The sequence below is a fragment of the Mycteria americana genome, chromosome 11, assembly GCF_035582795.1.
Source record: "Mycteria americana isolate JAX WOST 10 ecotype Jacksonville Zoo and Gardens chromosome 11, USCA_MyAme_1.0, whole genome shotgun sequence".
In the NCBI taxonomy this organism is placed as follows: domain Eukaryota; kingdom Metazoa; phylum Chordata; class Aves; order Ciconiiformes; family Ciconiidae; genus Mycteria; species Mycteria americana.
The window spans coordinates 20478127-20498609 of record NC_134375.1 but is presented as its reverse complement, the minus strand read 5'-3'; the positions used below and the strand labels follow the sequence as shown (position 1 = coordinate 20498609).

Genomic DNA, 20483 nt, shown 5'->3' with positions numbered 1-20483 from the left:
CAGAAAGGTGGTTCCTTTGCTTCAAGTTTCTGCTCATCATCTTTCTATCTTAGTCAGAGAGAAAATTAAATTAACAAGGCTGCTCAGTGTCACTTGTGCTAGTTGGACCCCTTTAGGCAAGTGGCACTGTCAGTAATGCTGTCTTCCTGCTTATCTCAAAACCCATGCTATTCCTTCCTTACAGTTTCAAAGACCTGGGGACTGTTGTGTTCTAATTAACAGCAGGCGAGGGTCTCTACAGGGTCAGGGAAGCGATTCTTTCTTATGTTGTTTAACATTGTGGGGGGGCAGTCAACCATGGCTATGTGTTTTTTAGATTTCCATTGTAACTGTTGTCATAGAAGGCTTTATTAATGAGAAAATGTTAAGTTAGAGGTTCTGATATCTCTGTCTTCTATGAATTTTATAGATAGGACAATACTTCTGCCTTGTGGGAGAGCAGATCCTGTGTGCTTATAGACTGCTCAGCACTTAAAGGACATTTAAAGATAGAGAAAACACACAAAATGAAAAAGTCTCAGATAATCTCACTGGACAGGCCCTAGTACTGTTTACTCAGATTGCATTTTTTCATCTTGGACAATTTAGGAAAGACTACAATTAATTTCACTTTTCCTAGGTTAACACTTGTTTACCTTTGAGTTGCAAAGACAGGTCAAATGGATGTTTTAAAAATGTTTCCATGGCTGTTTTTAAATATAAAGATGAAATTGAGCAGTGGTGGTTTTGTAAAGTATTATGTTGAGAAAACTTAAAGCTAGTTTAAATGATTAACCTGGTTGTATATGTTGGGCGTATGAAAGATGTCTGCACAAATAATGTGGTTGTCTTCATGTTTCTACTGGCACAATATTAAACTTGTGTATCTCACTGGGCTGCACCTGCATGCTATGAGTTAGAGAACACTTCAGATAAGTTATTTGGGGTTTTTTTGTCTGCTTTGAGTGCATATGGTAATAGAAGGGAGAAATAACTTGAAATCAGAATAAGCTCTTGGCCTTTGGTGTAGACCACGTGGCAAATGTCTTTATGTAGCCATAGTGACACTAGTGGTTCCTTTTCTGCTGTAATGGCACTCCATCAATGTGGTAAAAGTCACTGAAACTAACTGGACTACAAAAAAGACTTCTATTTTCTTGCGACAGTTAAGAAATTACTTCCAGGTTTATGTTTATTCTCTGAATGCCCTGGAGTTTCATCCCTGGTTTTAATCATTTTTGTGTATGTGATCAAACGACGTCAGGATGTGGCTGTTCAGCAGAGCGCGGAGTGTAAGGAATGTGTGGAAAGAAAATGATGCTAGTGTCAGGGGGGAAACCTCCAGAAACATTTATCCAGTGGGCTGGGGCAGAGAATTTACACATATGAAGCCTCAGAGCCTTTATTTGATTGGCATAACTACGAAATTGACAAGTTGATAGAGATGGGAAAAGATGCAGAGTGACAACGTCAAAAATCAGGCTGAGGATGTAACCAACGATGGATGTGTATTCTTAAAATGTGTCCTTGACCATGACACTTGTAATTTTAACAAGGAAGCTCTGAATGATGTGTTAAGGCTGTGAAATTAAAGCCACAGAAATGGTCTGTCCACTGTTTGAGACTGAGTCATGGCTTTAGGAAACCTGTTGCGAGTAGCACATCTGAAGGAAGGCAGGCAGCTTTCCTTCCCTGTCAGTTGAGGCAATTGCACAAAGGTGCAAGGTGCTGCACTGTTAACTTTCTGTTTGTCTCCTTGTTTGTAATAGTAATCGGTTAATTAAAAAACCACCTGTGTTTATTCTTGGAGATATTAAATATAACTAACAGTGGAACTAAAATATTTCTGGGATTATATGCTAACTTGAGCAACTCAGATGTTTTAACTAATGACAAGTATTTTAGCACAAATCTAATTTTCCCTTCCCAGTGTTTCACCTGGATATTGAAAGAAAGATTGTGCACTTTTCAGCTGCTCCCTGAGCAGAAGAGAACACTTCTTAATATATTGCTTTTGAAATAATCCTCTTCAGTATGCTCTATTTTTACGAAGGAAAATGGTGCATATGAATCTGGATGAACAGGTGAAAAGATCCTGTTTAGTTCTGCACTGAGCTTCTCAATTAAAATTCAAGGATTTGCTAAGTGTCATCTTTAAAACATCAGTAGGATATCTGAGCAGAATGGGTGCAGAAGGGAGTAGGGAAATGCACTTTTACATCATTAGATCTTGGACGTGATACAGAATAAGAGTTAAGTCCATCTTTGAAATCTTTATCTTTTTAATTGTTAACAGAAGTGCTTAATATTAAGTTAAAACTGTTTCAGATTACTTATTTCTCTTCTTATTCTTAAGCATTACTTGCTTATGCTTTCTTATTCTGTACTTGGCTGATATGTCCTCTGGAATTCCTCAGGTATTTCTGTGTTACATCCATCACAAAGCATTTATGCTCTGCCTACATCAATTTACAGGTCAGGCATAACTCCTTGCTGTTTTCCTGAAATAATTCAAGGAAACTTATTGAATGATAGAAGTCCGATGACGTGAAGACTTTTGAAGGATAGAATAAGGAGACTAGTGGTCCTTCTCAAGAATACTGTTCAAGTTTTTGGATGTAATTCAGGTTCATGGGTTATTGCACATGCTCCTGTGAGATACTGTCACCTTTCAAATGCAAGTACTTTTAACTTTTTAGCAGTATTTTCACCTACCTGCTTCCCCCATAATTGTTAATTTACTGGGAATAAAGCACAGTAGCTCTCTCTTCACTCTGTTTTTTTTGTCATTAACATTAAAAGAGCCTCTCTTTGCAGAACATCTTTTTACAGTATTATTGCATTGTATGATGCAAATTCAGTCCAAAGAATAGCTACTCTGTTTAAAATCTAGGTAGCACAGTGGGCGCTTCCATAATCTGATAATTACTAGCGCTACATATTTTTTTTTTCCTTTGAAATTTGTTTGACTGACTCATGTGGCTTAATAGTAATGATAACAAAGGTGTTTTGTGCTCTACTTAAGTAGTCTGGATTTTTAGGGAGATGGAGGAAGAAGCTCTAGATTATGATCTAAGTATATTAAGCCTTTGAGTTTAGTATACAAAGAAAAAATTACACATGCTTTCTTTATAATATGTTTAAAAAGAGTGTATGTGTAAGCAAGCCTAGCAACCTCAAGGTGTAGAAGAAGCTTTAGTTTTATTTCTTTGATCTCTATCAATAACATGAAATCAATTATAAAGCAAAGTATTAGCGATGCATGCATGTTGATAATGTTTTAAGAGGAATGTATTTCTACATTTAACTTTCTGATTTTAATAGGTATTGGCAGCATAGTATCTTGAACGTGTTTAACATAAGAAATACCAAGTGAAAGACTACCATTGTGCAGCTGCTATGCTTGCACATGTCTTTGCTTTTGCAGAGACAGTTCTCATTGACTTAAATCTGAAGGATTAAATAGAGTAACTGCTGTTAGTATTAGTGGAACTTCACTCCCTATATTTATCTTGTTCACACAGGGGAACTTTGAAGATAAACTAAGTATTAAGGAAGACTGATTTCACTTCTCTTTAGTTACTTGGACAAAATATCTAAAGTTTTTTTTCTGGAGGTCTTTTTGCTTCTGTATTTGCTTATCACAAAAGACTTGCTTTTCAGTGTTTGTTCCTAAGACTGTACTTGTGCTATTACAAGATTAGCCTAGGACTTTTTTTAACTAAGTGATGTAGTTCTAAGGAAGTCACCATTTGTATCTTAGTGGAGCCTGAAGGAAGGTTTAATCAGTAACCTTCAGTACAAATGAAAAATTAATTAAAATACAGGTGTAATACATCATTCTTACCTGAGATAGTAAAAGAACTGAAAGTATGAAGTGAAGGGATAAAAGCTGCTGGCTGGCTGAGAAACAGAGAATTGTAGATGAGTTGCCTGAAGTTTGCAAACACCACTGGATATTGCTAAATGGATATTGCTAAATGGATATTGATTTACATCCGGGAGGAGGAACTTCTATGTTAATTTTAAAAGATAAGTTTCTTGCAATTTTGACATAGTATACTTAACGGTGTTATTTGTAACATCCTGTCATCAGCACTGTTGTTATTCCTGTAGCTTCTATTAGACAGTCCTTAAAGTCTTCTGAGAAAGATATCCTCTGATTCCAGTTTGCTCTCAGTGGCTTGCTGTAATCATTCTGCTTTCCTTAGGCAATCTGTACATCCTAGAACGTGAGGAAGCAAGCAGTACTTTTAAAAATTCCTTTTAAGTTCGCATTTGTGATCTGTTGCATGCTGGTAACTTTTCACTTAACTGTTAAGCTTGATATTTGCTGAGAGAGCTTTTGATACTAGCTATAACTGTATAGATAAATTAAATTCTAGACTCAGTTTCTGCTCTTTTGGTATCCTGCTGTTACTTTGGGCAATAGAAACTGCATTACTCTCTGTACTAGCCTCTAAAAAGAGCGTAACTGACTATAAAGGAAGTGGATAACTAGCCTTTGTAAATTATTGCTGAATTCTTAAAAGCTTTTTTTTCCACACTGGAAAAGTTTATTGTAAGAAAATTTGTATGAAACTTCTAAAATTGGATTCTTCTAGCTTAATTCTTCTAAAATTAAGCTAAAGGAAATTATTGTATTGCAATACTAGATATTGTACTGAAGACTAGCTTCTTTTTAACTGTGCTTTTTTTTCATTTAATAAACTAGTATTAGAGTGCTGAGACAATTCTGTCAGTGTTGCAGAGTGCCATCTTCCCCTTTTGCTAATACTGAAGTTTAGTTGTACCCTCTTATCTAAAATAAAACTATGGAGATCTTGGGGAAGAGGAGGAGACAACACAGAACAAGCTCACTTCAAACTATTCACCAGTCAGTCATTAAAAAGCATTAATGTTTAACAAAGAGCAGTTGCTCATTATTCAAATGAAGACTGGAAGTGTAGCCAAGATGAGCTATGAATATTTCTCACTGGCTTTAGTAACATTTTCAACTTCATGAATGATCATTCATATTTTTTTGTGAAAGAAGAGGGAGACAATGACAAATATAACTCTAGCAAACGTACTGGTTTGTCTTTTAGAGGGATATTATTCTTGTCTCTGTAACAGTCCTTTAGATTCCTTTAGATATGCATCTTGCATCTTTGTGATCCATATCTGGCTTTGGATCAGTACTTCTTCGGTACGTAACCATTGTTTGGTGTTTTTTGATACATCAAGGTTCTTCAATTCACATAGGTTTAGGTTTTTTTCCTGAGGTGCCATTAGTTGCATGGCAAACGATGTGTACTCTTCTGCACTCTGCATTTTTAGTATCTTTGTGCATCACTGTAATATGAAACAGACAAGGTAAATCATCAGTCATAAACACACTGGTTAGAAAAGTAACTAGTGGGGAATTCGAGAAATCCGAGTGTGGACGAAACACCAATATATAAAAGTCTTGCACCAAGATACTAATTGTACTGAAGGGTGTGTGCTTATGAGATCCTTTAATGCAAATGGATCCTTTTCTTTTGAAAATACAGATCTGAGTAAAGGGCTATCAGGAGGAAACTCCAGAAATCTGTTACACAGAACAAGCAGCTGCTTTGTGGTCATTTGTGTTTTGTCTGTGAAGTTGTGAAAATTGTGGTGATTGTGGCGGTGTTCTCTGTGTGCTTTAATGGGTAGGAGGTAGGAGGTTTAGAAGAAAGCAAGCCTGTCTTACAGTTATTGCGCTGCTAGGGTTTGGCCTCTGTTTCATGAATATACAAGAAGTCGTGTATAATAAAGCTCAGCATTGTATTAGTAGCAGTTTTGCTCTTAGCCCTTTCCATCCTGGGGCATTTCTTTTCTATGTAGAAATTGCAAATGAGTAGTGGCAATTCTGCTCTGTGTATAGAGTTGGAAATTCCCTTTAGGGGAGAAGACATCTCTAGGAACAGCCTGCCTTCAAGGCATGTGGGAGGGACTGCAGGTATTCCTTCTGTAGCACTGCTTTTATGATAATTTAAAAACAACAAAACAAAAAACCCTTGTTTTTTATTTTTCTAAAAAATTTTAAGCCACTCTCTGTTCCCTCCTTCTATTTCCTGTTAACTTTCTGAGGGTGGCTTGAAGAACAGCTTTGCTTCTCCTCAGAAATGGTATACAGCCTGCAGGAACTCGGTTTCCAACTGGCATGATGTCAGGTTTCGTTCTTCTGAGGTCATCTTACAGAAGTCTGGAACCCTGCACTCCTTTTTGGAGGTTGGTGAAGTCTAAACCAAGATGGTCCATGATCAGGGGCCTTACCAGAAAAATTAAGCAAGTTGTCACAAAATTTCTCTCTAAACTGCTGTGTGAAGAAGGATTAGGATTGTAAATTGGAGATTGTGGTGGTTTTGGTAAAAAAATCTTTTCCATCGGTAACTGTTTCTCTCCTTCTCTGAGTGGTACGCAGTGAAGGATTGCAAAGCTTAAAGTACTGCTTCTCTTGTTGCAGAGCATTCTAAAAACATGTATGGAGTTTGTGTGGGGAGTGAACTGTGTGTGTTTTAGATGAGGGTTGAGAAACCACTCTGTAGTTTTCCTATGTATTTTTGAATAAATTGTAGTGCCAAATTCCTTGTTCTTGGTGATTGTGTATTGACAGACTGTTATAAAGCAGGATGTCACAATGGCCCTTCACTTCCATTTTGGTTCTTCCTCCCTTGGGATAGCATATTGTTTTCTGCTTCCTATTGAGAAAACTGTATTCCATAGAAGAGATTTTAAGAAAAGAAAAATACAAATATTTGTGTGGGTTTTTTTTTCCTGTTGGGTCTCCAGTAAGCACTTCAACATTTCTGTGGCAACACTTGTGCTAATCCTGGTCATTCAGGAAGAATTGCTTCCTCAAGGACATGCTGTAGTGTAAGGAACTGGTCCGTCTCAGGTTGTCATGGATATGGGGAGTACCTCTCTATGAAAGATGTCTTTTATGGACAGCCCTGGGATGAAAAGTCGAAGATGACAGTTTCCTTTTTTTTTTTTTTTTTTTTTAAGTAATTGTTCTGAAACAGGGTTTTTAACGTTTAATGTTACCAACATTTCTGATTATAAGTCATAAGTATTTGTAAGACTCCAAGCTTTCTCAGGGATAAGTTAAGCAAGATGGCTCATTAAATTAGACTAATTTTCAGTCTTCTGTCTTTGACACCTTTGGGGCAGGGTGGGGGAAGATTCCACAAGTATTCTTGTTCTAAAATGCTAAACCTTAATACTATTCAGAGTGGTGATGTTACTTTGAATACTGCAGTTTCTCAAGCGTATAGAAATTAAACATCACTGGATATAATTTGTATAATGATTAATTCTAACCTTGAGATTGGGTACCTTTATGATAAACAGCCATAAACTGGGCTTCAGTTTCTCTTGTATTCTGTATGAGCATCTCTTATATCCCTGTGAAATAATTTTAATTTCTTGCTGCTGAAAACATTTAATTATTAAGTGTTGTGCCTTGTGTCATTTTTTCATAGCACTATGAAAAAATATAACTTTGTATGATGTGTACTGTTTTTGTTGGTGTGTTTTTTAACTTTTCATAGCTTTTACATACAGACACTGTTAACTTTTCATAGCTAAAAGATTTGCAATGAGTACCATTTGTTTTGAAGTCGTATGTAACAGTGACTGTGGGGAGCTTTATACTAGAAGTTCTGCTACTAAAAGTCAGTTCATCTGGAAGCTGAACCATGTAGTACTTGCCACCTTCTGCAGCTCACTTTGGTCAGGGAATTTATTTTTGTTGTTGCTGGCATATTTATGTTAGGATGAATGCTAACTTGTGCCCTCTTGCAGGGACTTCAAACATTCATGAGCATAAAAGAGGATTTTCCCTGGTCTGGGGAGAACACAATAATTTTTACTATTATCCCTTCTTAGGAAACAGGACAAATCTGTCTGTCTTCACCCTTCCTCTTTCCCCAAATTCTTCCTGTGAAAGCACACAGGATGCAATTACTGGAAGTGTGTGTGTGGGGGGTTGTCTGTCAAAATACTTTTTTACATGGAGATTATTCTTTTTACAGCTATATGCTTTAAGTAAGCTTTGCTGAATGTTGACTTAATATTGTTAGAAGCATAAATCTGAAGGAAAAAAATCTATAAAATACATTATTTTGAGACGTGATACAGAAGTTATTTTTGCTCATAGTTTTGTTGTGTATCACAACCTGAAGATTGCCCAGATAAGAATTTTTAACTTTTTTAAATTTTAAAACATACATATTTAGAATCTATTCAATTTTATTTATACTTTGTTTACTAAAATAAACTGTTACCAAATTATATCTGAATGGAACAAGATTCATGTGTGAATTATTGATGAATGTAATTGTACTGGTAATGAAGTAGTACTTCATGTTGTGTACACGTAGAACCACAGAATCACAGAGATGTTAGTAATACTTCTGTAGAATCCATGATACTCTTCTGTACCTTCTGTCCCATCCCTTTGTGCCACCCCTCAGTCCTCTGGCTGTCATCCTCCCTCAGAGCTGAGGCTGTGCTACCTGCTGGGGTGGTGTGGAAAGGCTGCGTGCGATTCATGTTGTGTTGTCTCCCTAGTAAAGCACCAGACGAGAATTAACATGAATGGTAGAGTCAGTTGTGCTCCTACAGAGGATCCTGCACCCTAGAGATGAGGGGAAGCAAAGCAGAAAATCTCGTGTCCAGCACTGTGATTCTGAAGCTAGCACTACAGGATAAAATCCTGTGTACCTCATCATCACTACATAGACAAATCTGTATACAGGACACAAGTTGTGGGTTGGTGTGGGGGTTTTTGTGTGTTTGTTGTTGTTTTGCCCTTTTTTTTTTTAAACTGGAAAACCAGTAACTTCAGTTGCAAGTATATCTAGGACTTTTTATAAACAACTGACCAAGGTTTTCTGGCTTTGGTTATTAAAAAATGTGATATGATGCATGATACAATTTCTTCTCCAAATATATTTTTTTGAACATATCACAAATGGGGACACTAGTTTTTTGAGTACACTTTTTTAATTTCACAAATCAACAACACATCTTAGGTCTTTTTTAAGCACCTAATTAAAAAACCTGTCAAAATCAGACTTCAAGAAGAATTGAGCCAGCTCTTTAAATTGTTGATCTTTTGAGAAAGGTCATTCATGAACTGTTCAGGCAAGAGTGAGTCTTCAGTGGTGATTATGTTTACAGGATAGAGTGCTAAATCCTCGAGAACAGTGACGTAGGGAAGGGTGCAGAGGTTATCTTAGATGATCAACTGGTAAGAGATGCCAGTTTTGTGACACTGGCTAAGAGGCTGATACATATGTTGAGCTTTGTCCAGGATGCGGATGCTCGTTGGCTTTTATGTGGCATTAGTAGAGTAAGAACTTGTTTAGCATGTTGCAGTAGGGTCATCACTGAAAAATTTTTTAAACGCCCAAGAAAGTGCTCAGTTTACATATATGGAGAATGTGCCCCGGGTAAGAAACTGTAGAAGCCCAGGCTATTTCTCAGCCTCTTCTCTTCCTCTCTTTCTCCCATTCCCCCTTTAAAAAACAGACAAACAAATTAAACCCCAACAGCCCAAAACCTATACAGTAGCTCTTGTCAAAATTTATAGTTACCTACCTGGAAAAAGGATATCTGAAACTAGACGATCCCTTAACGCGTCTATCTGCAAATGGAGTTTACTTCTATTTGCCTTCTTGCCATTGGAACTTAAACTGGAAGCAAAGTATGAGTTTTAATGAGCTGTTAGAGTATCTTTACAGAATCATGGAATGGTTGAGATTGGAAGGGACCTCTGGAGGTCATCTTGTCCAACCTTCCTGGTTAAGCAGGGCTGCCTACAGTGGTTGCCCAGGACCATGTCCAGAGGGCTTTTAAATATTCCAAAGGAGACAGCAGAACTTCTCTGATCAACCTGCACTGGTGCTTGGTCACCCTCAGTAAGAAAAGTGTTTCCTGATGTTCAGATGGACCCTCCTGTGTTTCAGTTTGTGCCCATTGACTCTTGTCCTGTCACTGAGCACCACTGAAAAGAGCCTGGCTCCATCGTCTTTGCACCCTCCCTTCAGGTATTGATAAGAGCTCCCCTGAGCCTTATCTTCTCCAGGCTAACAGTCCCACCACTTTCAGCCTGTCCACATACAAGAGATGCTCCAATCCCTTCATCATCTTCATGGCCCTTTGCTGGAGACTCTCCAGTATGTCCATATCTCTCTTGTACTGGGGGGCCTAGAACTGGACACAGTACTCCTCTAGGTGTGGCCTTACAAGGGCTGAGTGGAAGGGGAAGGACCACCTCCTTTGACCTGCTGGCAACACTGCTCCTAATGCAGCCCCCGGTACCATGAAACTAGCCTGTCTTGCCTGGCATATACAAGTCTACTTATGCCCTGATTTAAATGTGGATGTGTGAGATTAGGCTCTGAATCAGCTTGAAGTGACGCTTGATGCTGGTCTTTCTAATTGAAATTCCTCTTGCTCTTTTATACAGATCAAATCAGATGACAGCACAACCCATTCCAGCTTTGTCTTATGTAAAAACATGCTATGTTTCATCATCCAAATCAGGAATGACAGTAGGAATTGGTAATAAAATTAGAAGTGACCCAGCCAAAGAACTATGGGCTTTTACATGTCTCCTGTTTTAGCTGTTGGGTGCTATTCTTAAATCCTACCTATGTACCTATAATTATACAATCCTGAGCTCAGGTTGACCTGTCAAGTATAGCTGTGTAACATCCATGCTGGGTATATAAAATGCTATGCCCTGTCAGTGTTGCTGGTTGCTTCTGCTGAGCTTCAAATCTTCTCTTCTTCCATATTTTTCTTCTAAACTGCTCTGTTTTGTAGAACCAGTTCAGTTATAGTTGTTTCTTACTGTCTGTCACATGAGATACAGTACCTGACTGTGAGAGTGACTCCAATCTGTTTTATCCGAGACTGTAAATAGCTAAGAGGCAAAAGGAAAAGCTTCTTATACTGCATCTCATCCGTAACTGCCCACGTTAATTCTTCCTTTCTGTTCTAGTGCAAACTTGAGCAGACCAGCTGTATATCACTGATGAAAAGCTACGACAAACCCTTTTTTCCTTGCATTGAAACAGATCGGAAGTGCTGCTACAATCAGTGGTCATTGATCTTCTGGCTGTGTGCTCAGGTTTGGGACTGAAACCTTACTCTGCCCTCTGACTTTTTTTTTTTTCCTTCTTTGTTGCCCTTCTACTGTAATGTGTTCTAAAATGGTGGTGGATGTGCAAGTACAGGCTTGACACTGTGATTGTATGCCCTGAGCACAAAAAATTGCATCTTCCCCTTCTGTGTAATTCACTTATTTGTGTTGGAAGCTGTACTGAGGCCAAGCAGTATCCGTTAAGCCAATTAGTCTGTCAGCGAAGGGCACTGGAGTTAGAAGAGTTGGATCGCGATGACTTTCTGTTCTGATGTTGCCTCTACTTGTGCAATTATTTTTGTGGCAACATATCTATATCTTAAAGAGCTATGGTCTTGAAGTTTCATTACATTTGTGAAAAAGTGTTTGTTATGATACTGTGGCAAAGATAGCGGAAGACAAATTTCCCAAGAAAATGGGTATTTCATGAAAAGCCATTGTTGCTGTTCTAAGAGTTCCTATGTCCCTTTTACCTACTGGTAAGATTTAAATAACTTGCAACATGTATAAGATCAGTTTGATGGCATAACAACGAGCTGCTTGTATTGGACAGATAGCTTCAGTTTGTGTATATATTTGTATACACACACACACACACTTTTCTCCATATAGATTTCTGATCACTGCCCCATTTGTCAGAAACTTACAGAACAGTACAAGCTGAAAATACGTAGATGATTGGGAAAATGTAATTTTATGTTACCATGGTTTGGCAAGGGTTTGAAGCAAATGATGATGCTATTAACTTAGTGTTGTTTTTATCTTAAAAAATAGGTAACTATATTGTTCATTCTAGAATAATTAGTCTGACATTGTAGGAAAGTGTCTTAAATCACTGAGCACACCTGTTAATTGAATTCTCTTATTCAGGTGCTCTTACATGCTTAGCAGTGCTTGAGTTTTATATTTTTTTTAAATGCTTTGAGCTTCACTACACAATTTCAGTTGCACTGAGGTTCAGTTTTCTTTGTCCTCTTTTGTGTACATGTTAGATTTGCTTAAATATCTATCATAATGCAAGACGTGAGTGTTCAGTTGTATCAATTTGTTGGCTCTCTGAAAATTATGGCTGAATATAAACACTGTTTTGCTTATAAGTAGTTTAAGGTACTAGTAAACTCTATTAGGTATGGATGGCATTGTAAAACTTTTCATGATAGTAAATATTTGATTTTTCAAGATACCTTTTATGTCCTGATACCGCATTATTTAAAGACACTATCAGTCTCAGTAGGACTTTATAATAAGCCTGCCAAGCAGCTGCCAAGTGCAGATAGCCAACATTTACATTCAGTGTTGTGTGATGGTAGCTGTGACATGATTCCAATTAAAAGCTTGGTCTGCACACTGCAGATGTCTGCTGAATATTAATGTGTGCTACAGACAGAGCAGATGGAATCTCTTTAAAATACAATGCAGTGAATGTAAAATTAAGGTTGGGTTTCTGGTGGAAACAGAGAGGCAGTCAAAATTAATCTTTTTTTTCTTTGTTTTTCATTGCTAAACCACAAAAATATCTGTGTATTATCATCATCTTTCTTTACATATAGGAGGAAATCAACTCTTCATTATGCATCCAAATAAAAATACAGCATTATGCCTTATTGAAGTTGCCTTAAATGCCAAATGTACCTAGAAAAATATTAGGAACGCATGCAACATTTGCTGTGCCTTAAAATATGCCTCTGCCTAAAGGACAGATATGAGGCAATAGATAATAGTTGAAATGTAGGATGACTGAGTTATTTGAGGAGTTGTTCATTGAGAAAGGCTGTGTAAAAGTATATATAGGTGTGTGTGTTTAATTGGGATTTGAAGTTATGTGAGGTGTATTAGGAAAAGTTCATCCTGGATAGGAGGGGTGGTATGAAACCGGGAAATGAAGAGAGCAACGAGAACATCAGTGGTGCACTGCAGTGTAGCGTGTTGCAAACCCAAAGTTAGCTTTCAGAAAACAGCAGCAATCCAGCTGTGAAAGTGTGTGGGTTTATTACTTAAGCATTTACCATGCTTCTATGGCAGTCCTTGAGATATGGCATAAAGCCTTGGTACTAGGAATATATTAAAAGTCTTGGAAATAACAGGGTAAGCGTGGTATTGAAACAGAAAGTAGAAGGGTTTCTATGTGAGTGGGAATTGTGACTTTCCTCTTTGCTGCTGCAGTTGTCTTATCCTCTCAGGCAGAATGCAGGCGTATGAGAAGGGAGTGAGCGGTTGTGTACAGGGGGAAGGGGTTATAGAAAAGCCAGTGACAGGAGGTGCGAAATATGTAAATCCAGTACACTGCTTAACTTGCTAGTGTTATTACCATAGCTGTGACATGCTTGCCTCCCACCCTTTTCATACTTAATTTTACAATAGCTTATACCTGAGGCTGTGCAAACACTAGAGCCAGTGCCATTTTCCGCTTCATTCATATTACCTTAATGAAGACTTTTCTCCAGATCTGCATTTCCATTGTGTTTGGGTATTGCATTTATATTGCCTGGCTAATATTTCTCTTGAAGTCACTGGCCTGGTATAAAAGAGGTTCCTGGCTTCAACAAGGGTACTTACTTCAGCGGTGTATGCATACTTTCAGAGAAGTTGGCTGTGCGCTGTTCCTGAGGATAATACTAATTTGGTGAGAATGAGGAAGAGCTGTGTCTGGACCTCACTCAAGCTGGTTTTGGTGATGTTGTTCCAGACCACGAGTGTAGGTACCATGTCCCTTAGAGGGAGGAGTGTAGAAATTGCCTGGTGAATCTGACTTCCCTGTCAGGAGAGGCCTTCAGTGGGTTGTTGCTCTCATTAAAGTTTTCATAATCATGTGTAATGCTTTCAGTTGCTCAGGATAATAGTGGGACTTTTAATTAGGTTTCTGAAAATGGAAAAATCAGTGACCTTGGCTGATTTCAGTGGCAGATCAGAAGTAGTGACTACGACTATGCTCTTTGAGGCAGTGACTTAATGTACCTTAGACTTATACTTAGCAGTGGCTCTGTGCTGTGATAGAATGTGAGTATTTAATGATAGTGAAATGTATAAAAATTTGGCTTGGGCTTATATGTTTTGAGTTTTTGTTTGTTTTAGCTTTATTCACATTGCATTCACCTGTATATGGTTCATTAATCTGTGGAAAGAGATTTATGAAAGAGGCGCAGCTGGAAATAATCAAAATGGAGTAGCTTACTAGACATAGTTAAATGACATTTTTGTGACTCATTTAGAAATTATTTCCAGGGTTTCCAAGTATGTTTGGTGAAACTTGGCTTTCCAGGTAAGCCAAAAGAGGTTTAAATGCTGTTGATTTGTAACATAGAGCAATGACTTTGCACCTTATAACCAATCAAAGGGTATAAATCTGGTCAAAAGTCTTTAGGGTTTGAAGTTTTAATAGATATGAAGATGTGAAGTTAAGTCTTCTAAGTGTCTTAGAAATCAAAGCCATAGTAAAAAATCAGTTGAAATGCAAAAGTGTTGCTTTAAAAGAACTGTACTTGTCAGAGTGAAATGTTGCTTTAAACAGCACATATGAAGTTTCTACCAAAAAGATTTCAGACAAAATTTGCCTTCATTACATTTAAAAGATCTTAAATACCCTGAAGTATTAATCCTCCCGCCTAATATATCTATGATTTCTGGTGGGACAGGAATCTGGTAAATAAAGAGGTGAAGTTTGAAAGCAGAACTGGTCAGATAGAAGGGAAGAGTCAAGAGACTTGGAAAAGGAAGAGGCTGTCGTTCCTTTGCCACTCCACCTAGACATGAGGGTGAGTTGCCCATGTTTCTTACTGATTGGGAAATGCCTTGTGGTTCCCTAGATAAGATACAACTATCTTTTCCTGTATGAAACATTTATTTTAAGGAAACTTGCAGTTATTTCTCCTTGATGTGATCTTTCTGTTTTTCTGTAGTCTCATCCTCATCTTTGACCCTTTCTGGCTTTTTCATTGTCAGAGAATCCCTGTGAAAGTAACTTCCAAATTTGTTCAGGATCTTTACTTTTTATCATCTACTTAACATTGGGTTTGTAAGCCTAACATCATTCTGGCTCTTAAAACTTTTGTGATATTACTTATGTGGCTCCTTTGCTTCCCTATCTCTGAAATGCCTTTCTCTTTAAGCTTGTTCCTATAGCACAAGCAAATTTCCCTTTTTCACTTATTGTCTTGCCTTGCTGTACCCTCCAGTGTCTTGCCTCTTCCAACAATACTTTGAAGATTTGCCAGTTGCTTCTTAACTCTCCCAGTTCTTTGCAGCATGCTTTATTTTCTGTGCAGTGTATAATTTTGTCTTTCTAATCCTTGAAAAAATTCCCAAGTCTTTCATTTCAGTCCCTGACAATCTCTGTTTTAGTATCAGCATACAGTTATACCTTTAATCACTGTGAAATGTGTCCTTTCAGCTGAGATTGTACCTTAGCACTGGGAATTTCTCTCATTTTGTGTCTGTAAAGGAAATGCACACTTTATTGCTATCTATTTGATCTTAATAATATAGGTTGCACTCATAAAAATCAATGCAAAAAAAAAAAAGTGCTGTGTTTGGCTAGATCTGAGACATGTCAGCAAGAAATAGGAGAGGGCTGTGTGGGCCATGCCGTTGCAATGTCAGATAATACGGAGTGCTGCTTGGTAGGTATTAATTCTCCTGTACTTAGGCTTCAGTCAGGCTGTATTAACTCCTCAATTCTGAGAGCAGGGTTCATTGCATAACAGGGTCATGGTCCTTTTTGGTATTGAATTAATATCTGCTGAGAAACATAATCGAAATAGTACCATGCACGACTGTTCAAATTCAGTCGTGGAATGAGAATGTTGAAATAGTGATACGTTTTCCTAAAGCGTCTTTAATTTAAAAACAAACAAACAAAACTCTTAACATCTTAGTCAAGAAGTGCTATTATAACCAGACATTCCCCCAAATTTCTTTCAGAGTCAAGTAAAGATTTATCTTTCTTGAATTTATCAGCTGTTTAAAGTCCGTCCATTCCAGACTGCATATTAATTTTTCTTCTGTCTTTAAAAAAAAAAAAGAGCCAACCCAAAATAGCACAACAGCTTTAATAACTTCGTAAAACATGTTTTTTTAACTGACATAAATGCCTTGCTTGTTGACTCAACTTTTTCTTTCAGAAGTAGTTATTACATTCTTTCTATCAGAGGGGTTCTAAAATCTCTGAAAGCAAGGATCAGGGGCTCCTTTAAGATGAGGCTTCCAGACAGTGTTTTTCCATTTTGTGTCAGTAATTTTCAAATCCAAATAAAAAAAATCAATTAAATTGGAAACCAGGATGTGTGGCTACTTTGTTTTTATATTTTATTATGTCCTGCTACTGATGAGAGCTATTTTTAAATACTGGGAATGAAAAGGTACCTATGCCTCTGTTACTTCTCCTGTAGCAGAGAGGAAAACAGTGTTTAATATTAATGTTATTGTTTTCCAACTTAATAGATGTAACAGTCTCTTACAGAAAAGTAAAGAGTTTGTGTGTGTACACAGGCAATCCTGGACCACGGTTTCCAATTTTCTGCCTTCCTTTTTTTTACGTTCCATGCTCCCTCTGTTCGTCCTCTGAAAGAACTCCCTCTCTTGTGTTCCCTGACCTTTTGTCTTCCTCCGAATATCTGGCATGCTTCAGTTGACACCATCAGAATCTCTCCTGCCTGTCTCTAACCAGGTTCTGTGTTTCCATCCTCTTCTGGGGGGGGAAATAGAAGTAAAAAAACCCATAAAAGGTACCCGTAAAAACTCTTGTCCATTTCTGTCTGTTTTGCTTTTCTGAAAGGAATGTTGACACGTGGACTGTTAGGTTCCAGAACTGCCTCGGAAAAAATTGTGGTAGTTTGTTGCCCCACTCATGCTCTCCACCTTATCAAGCAGAGATCTGGAAGGGATAAGTGGAATTTACCACTGTCTGGCAGGGACATCCTGAAGGAAATCATGGATACGTAACTATTATATTAGTAATAGTCACAGGGAACCCCATTATTTTACTTATTTATTGAAAAACAAGTTCAGATTTGCATTTATTGAAGTATGATTGCATATCTGATGATGAAAGTCTTGTTTCTGCTACAGCATTACTTTTTAATTACTAGAAATCCTAAAAAGTTGGTATTTGAATCTTTAAATTTTCTCACAGTTGCGATGGTTCATATTCATGCAAGTCCATTAACATCTTGGTGTGTAGAAAAACAGTTTGACAGCTGTAGTCTAGCACTTCCTTATCGTAACTTGATATAACATTCCATAGAGACAGTCATGCCTCAGATTTATACTCCACTCTGCTTCTGGTATTTCAGCTTTAATAGTTTATAGTGTCAACTCACGTGTTGTTTGGATAATCTTAATTGACTTGTTAAATAAGAACAGCTTACATTCTGTTTCTTGTTTTGTCTCTGTTTACATAGGATGATTTTGCGCCATGATTCGATGGGAAGGTACTCTGGAAATCACTGATTTCTGCTAATTTGTTTTAATAAAGCTGGTATTTTATGCCTATGCTTTATGAACTCTGAGTACTATACTACTGAATTTATGCAACCTATTACAGACTTTGCTCCATCTTTCGTCAGGAAACCTTCAAAAAATTGTTGAGTTGATTAGAGTGTTACATGAAAGATCTGTATTCAATTTTTGTGTGCACAATAGCTTAACTTAGTCTGCCGCTATAAATTGTATCCACTATCAGAAACAATCAGCACGTGGGGATTTTTTCCCCGCAATTGTAATTGGGAAGTGTTCACAGGTCCTAGTAAAAAGCAAAGTGCTTGTAGAGGAAGAGAAATAAAGTTTTCAAGGTATCTAGTGCAGAGTGGTAACATCTAGTACTCTAAGCTCATGCCTGGAATGCCAGTTCTTCGTTTGTCCCTGAATTTTTTTTCCCTGTGACCCCGAACTGATCTTCTGAGTTTTATTATCCTTTCTGTAAGAATTTAATGTTCTTAGTATGTGCAAGAAGAGGATAGCAATAGCTGGGAGAATGATTGTTGTCATTTTTCTGTTCATTTCAAGCTTTAGCTTGTACAGCTCTTCTGTAGCTGTACAATGCTTATGAGTAGTATAGAGAAGTAACTTGTACTATTATGGTAGTAGTGTAACTTTGCTGGTGTTTTTTACCAGTCACTTTTCAGTACACTGACAAAGAAGGGATCCCACGCACTGTAGGAAAAGCATTCTTTTAGATCTGATTTGTAAAGTTGGAGAATGATTTTACTGTCACTTGTTTGGCTTAAATACTTTAATTGTTGGTTTGGTTTTGAAAGCAGGGAGGAAAAAAAGGTATTATCTGTGTCCTTTTTCTTTTATACACTTTTAAACCTATGGGGCTGAGTTTTAACACCTGCCTATAACCATAGTCAGAACTCTCATAAGTTAAGCATGGTGAGCCAAAACCCAGCATCAGATATTTCAAAGAAAATCTCAATGCTAAAGCAAACTGAAGAATATTGGAGAAATTCCTGTTTTTTCACTTTTGGAAAATATTTATTAAAAAAATCTATATTTGAGGTCAGTGGTTCCCAGCATTATCACATACCAGTCTCTGTTTCTGAAATTTATATCCCTAATTTTTCAAGCGAGAAAACCAAATGGAATGGAGCCACTAACAAGTGTTAGGATAGTTGCATGGCAGTAGTGCTGTTTGATATAAGGTACATTTGTCGATTTAACTAACAATGTACAGTATTGATTTATTTATGCAAATAATTAAAATAATTTTTATTAAATAAATGGAATGACATACCTTTACTTTGAGGAAGAAAGGTTGTGCAGTCTCTTATTAGCAAATATGTACGTGACTAATTTTTGCAGAATTAGCTGATTGGAGGTAGTATAAAATGTTTTTGAAATTGGGAAGCTGAGCACCTTTATAGCATTGTTTCTTCTTTGAGTGTTTATGATATGTATGTGGCATTCATATATATATATATGAATGAATGCCCACTATTTTGTTGTGTATTTTTTTCTTTTTCCCCAGTGCAGGAAAAGGAGAATGACGAGTGAGGTTAAGTGATACTGACATAAAGTTGATAACTACTTATTAAATAAGTATTTGATTTAAACTAGAGAACTGACTGGTTCTAGATATTGCAATTGTAAATAAAAAAAAATTCTACAGCCAGAAACCTGTAATTTTTTCAATCTGAAACAGCCCCTTTTAAGTGTTCCTGTCTAGTGCTTGGTTCAGTCTGTGCCTCAGGACAGTATGGAAAATATGCACATGTTCAGCAGACATTTCTGACATTTTTTCTTGAACGGTGGAGTAGGATAGCTGTCCTGAGTCAGTTCTGGCAGAACTGTAGAATGCACAACTTGACCTGCCTTCCCCCTGCTGGTTTCACTTGCCTTGGGCTGCCAGGGAGGAAATTGGGCCGTTTTGGTCTCTTCTGGTACAATGGTTTAATTTACCTCCGTTTCTGTTGTGTTTACCCAATTACTGGGTCTTGGCTCCCATGAGCCAAGTAAAAGCGGGGACTGTGCCAAAGGTATGAGACATTTTGAACTTTAATATTGTTGCACCTGAGGTTTTGACATAATGGAGAGTTTGCAACAATAATCTTGCAACAAAATCTTTTAATCTCATTATAATTTCTGCAATTAACTGTATAACTGACCTGAGACATGGCCCATTGGTGTGCAGGAGAGAAATTCTAAATGTGGGTACAAAAAAAATGAATTGTTTCCTGTTTCAAAGCAGCAATTTCTTTTTATTCTTGAAGATACCAGCTCTCCTGAGTTGTACCAGGTTGGTGTGCTGGTTCTTGTTACAGTGTAGGCAGAGGTGTGCTGTAATGGCTGTGCTGGTGTAAGAGGTTGCTCCTCCTGTGTCTTATCACTATTGCTTTAAATGAGACGCCCTTTGGTGTTCAGTCTAGGAAATAGGCTGGGTTAACTGTAAATGTATTATTCCCTTCCGCCCCATCTAATTTTTTGGAATCTGTCCACAGACTGATCTAGGTATATGTGGGACCTTCATGAGTTGTTCTCTCAGCAGTACTTGATGCCGGGCTTTTCTCTGTGTACTTCTAATGACAAAACACAAGGATGCTATAGGAGTGGCTATACAGTCTGTGCAATACTGAAAATAGTCATAAACAAAGAGAGCTTTTCATTGGTAAGCCAGAACAAAAGAAAATGCTAATCTTCTGTGGTAGGAAATGTCAGATTTTATCTCTTTAGCATAAAAATAGTCATCTTCTGACAACATATAAAAGTGAACCTGAAATTTTATACGTGTTAAAACTGTCACTGGTGTAAGAAAAGCAAACTAGCATTTTAATCTTAAAAGCTTTGTGGAGGCAGAATAATAGTGCTCTCTTAACTGTCCTTAAAAGGTTATGTTTTTTTTCTCGTTTTT

The 20483-nt window shown here is 37.4% G+C and overlaps 2 protein-coding genes across 2 annotated transcripts in view; both read left to right on the top strand.

The window, feature by feature from the left end:
* PRKAR2A (protein kinase cAMP-dependent type II regulatory subunit alpha) overlaps positions 1 to 20483 on the top strand; it is a 69464-nt gene that overhangs the window by 2542 nt on the left and 46439 nt on the right. The gene's annotated exons all lie outside the window — the stretch shown is intronic.
* KCTD6 (potassium channel tetramerization domain containing 6) overlaps positions 9479 to 20483 on the top strand; it is a 117666-nt gene continuing 106661 nt past the window's right edge. The window contains exon 1 of the mRNA XM_075514368.1: positions 9479 to 9482. The gene's annotated coding sequence lies outside the window, so the exon portion shown is untranslated. The remainder of the gene's footprint in view (positions 9483 to 20483) is intronic.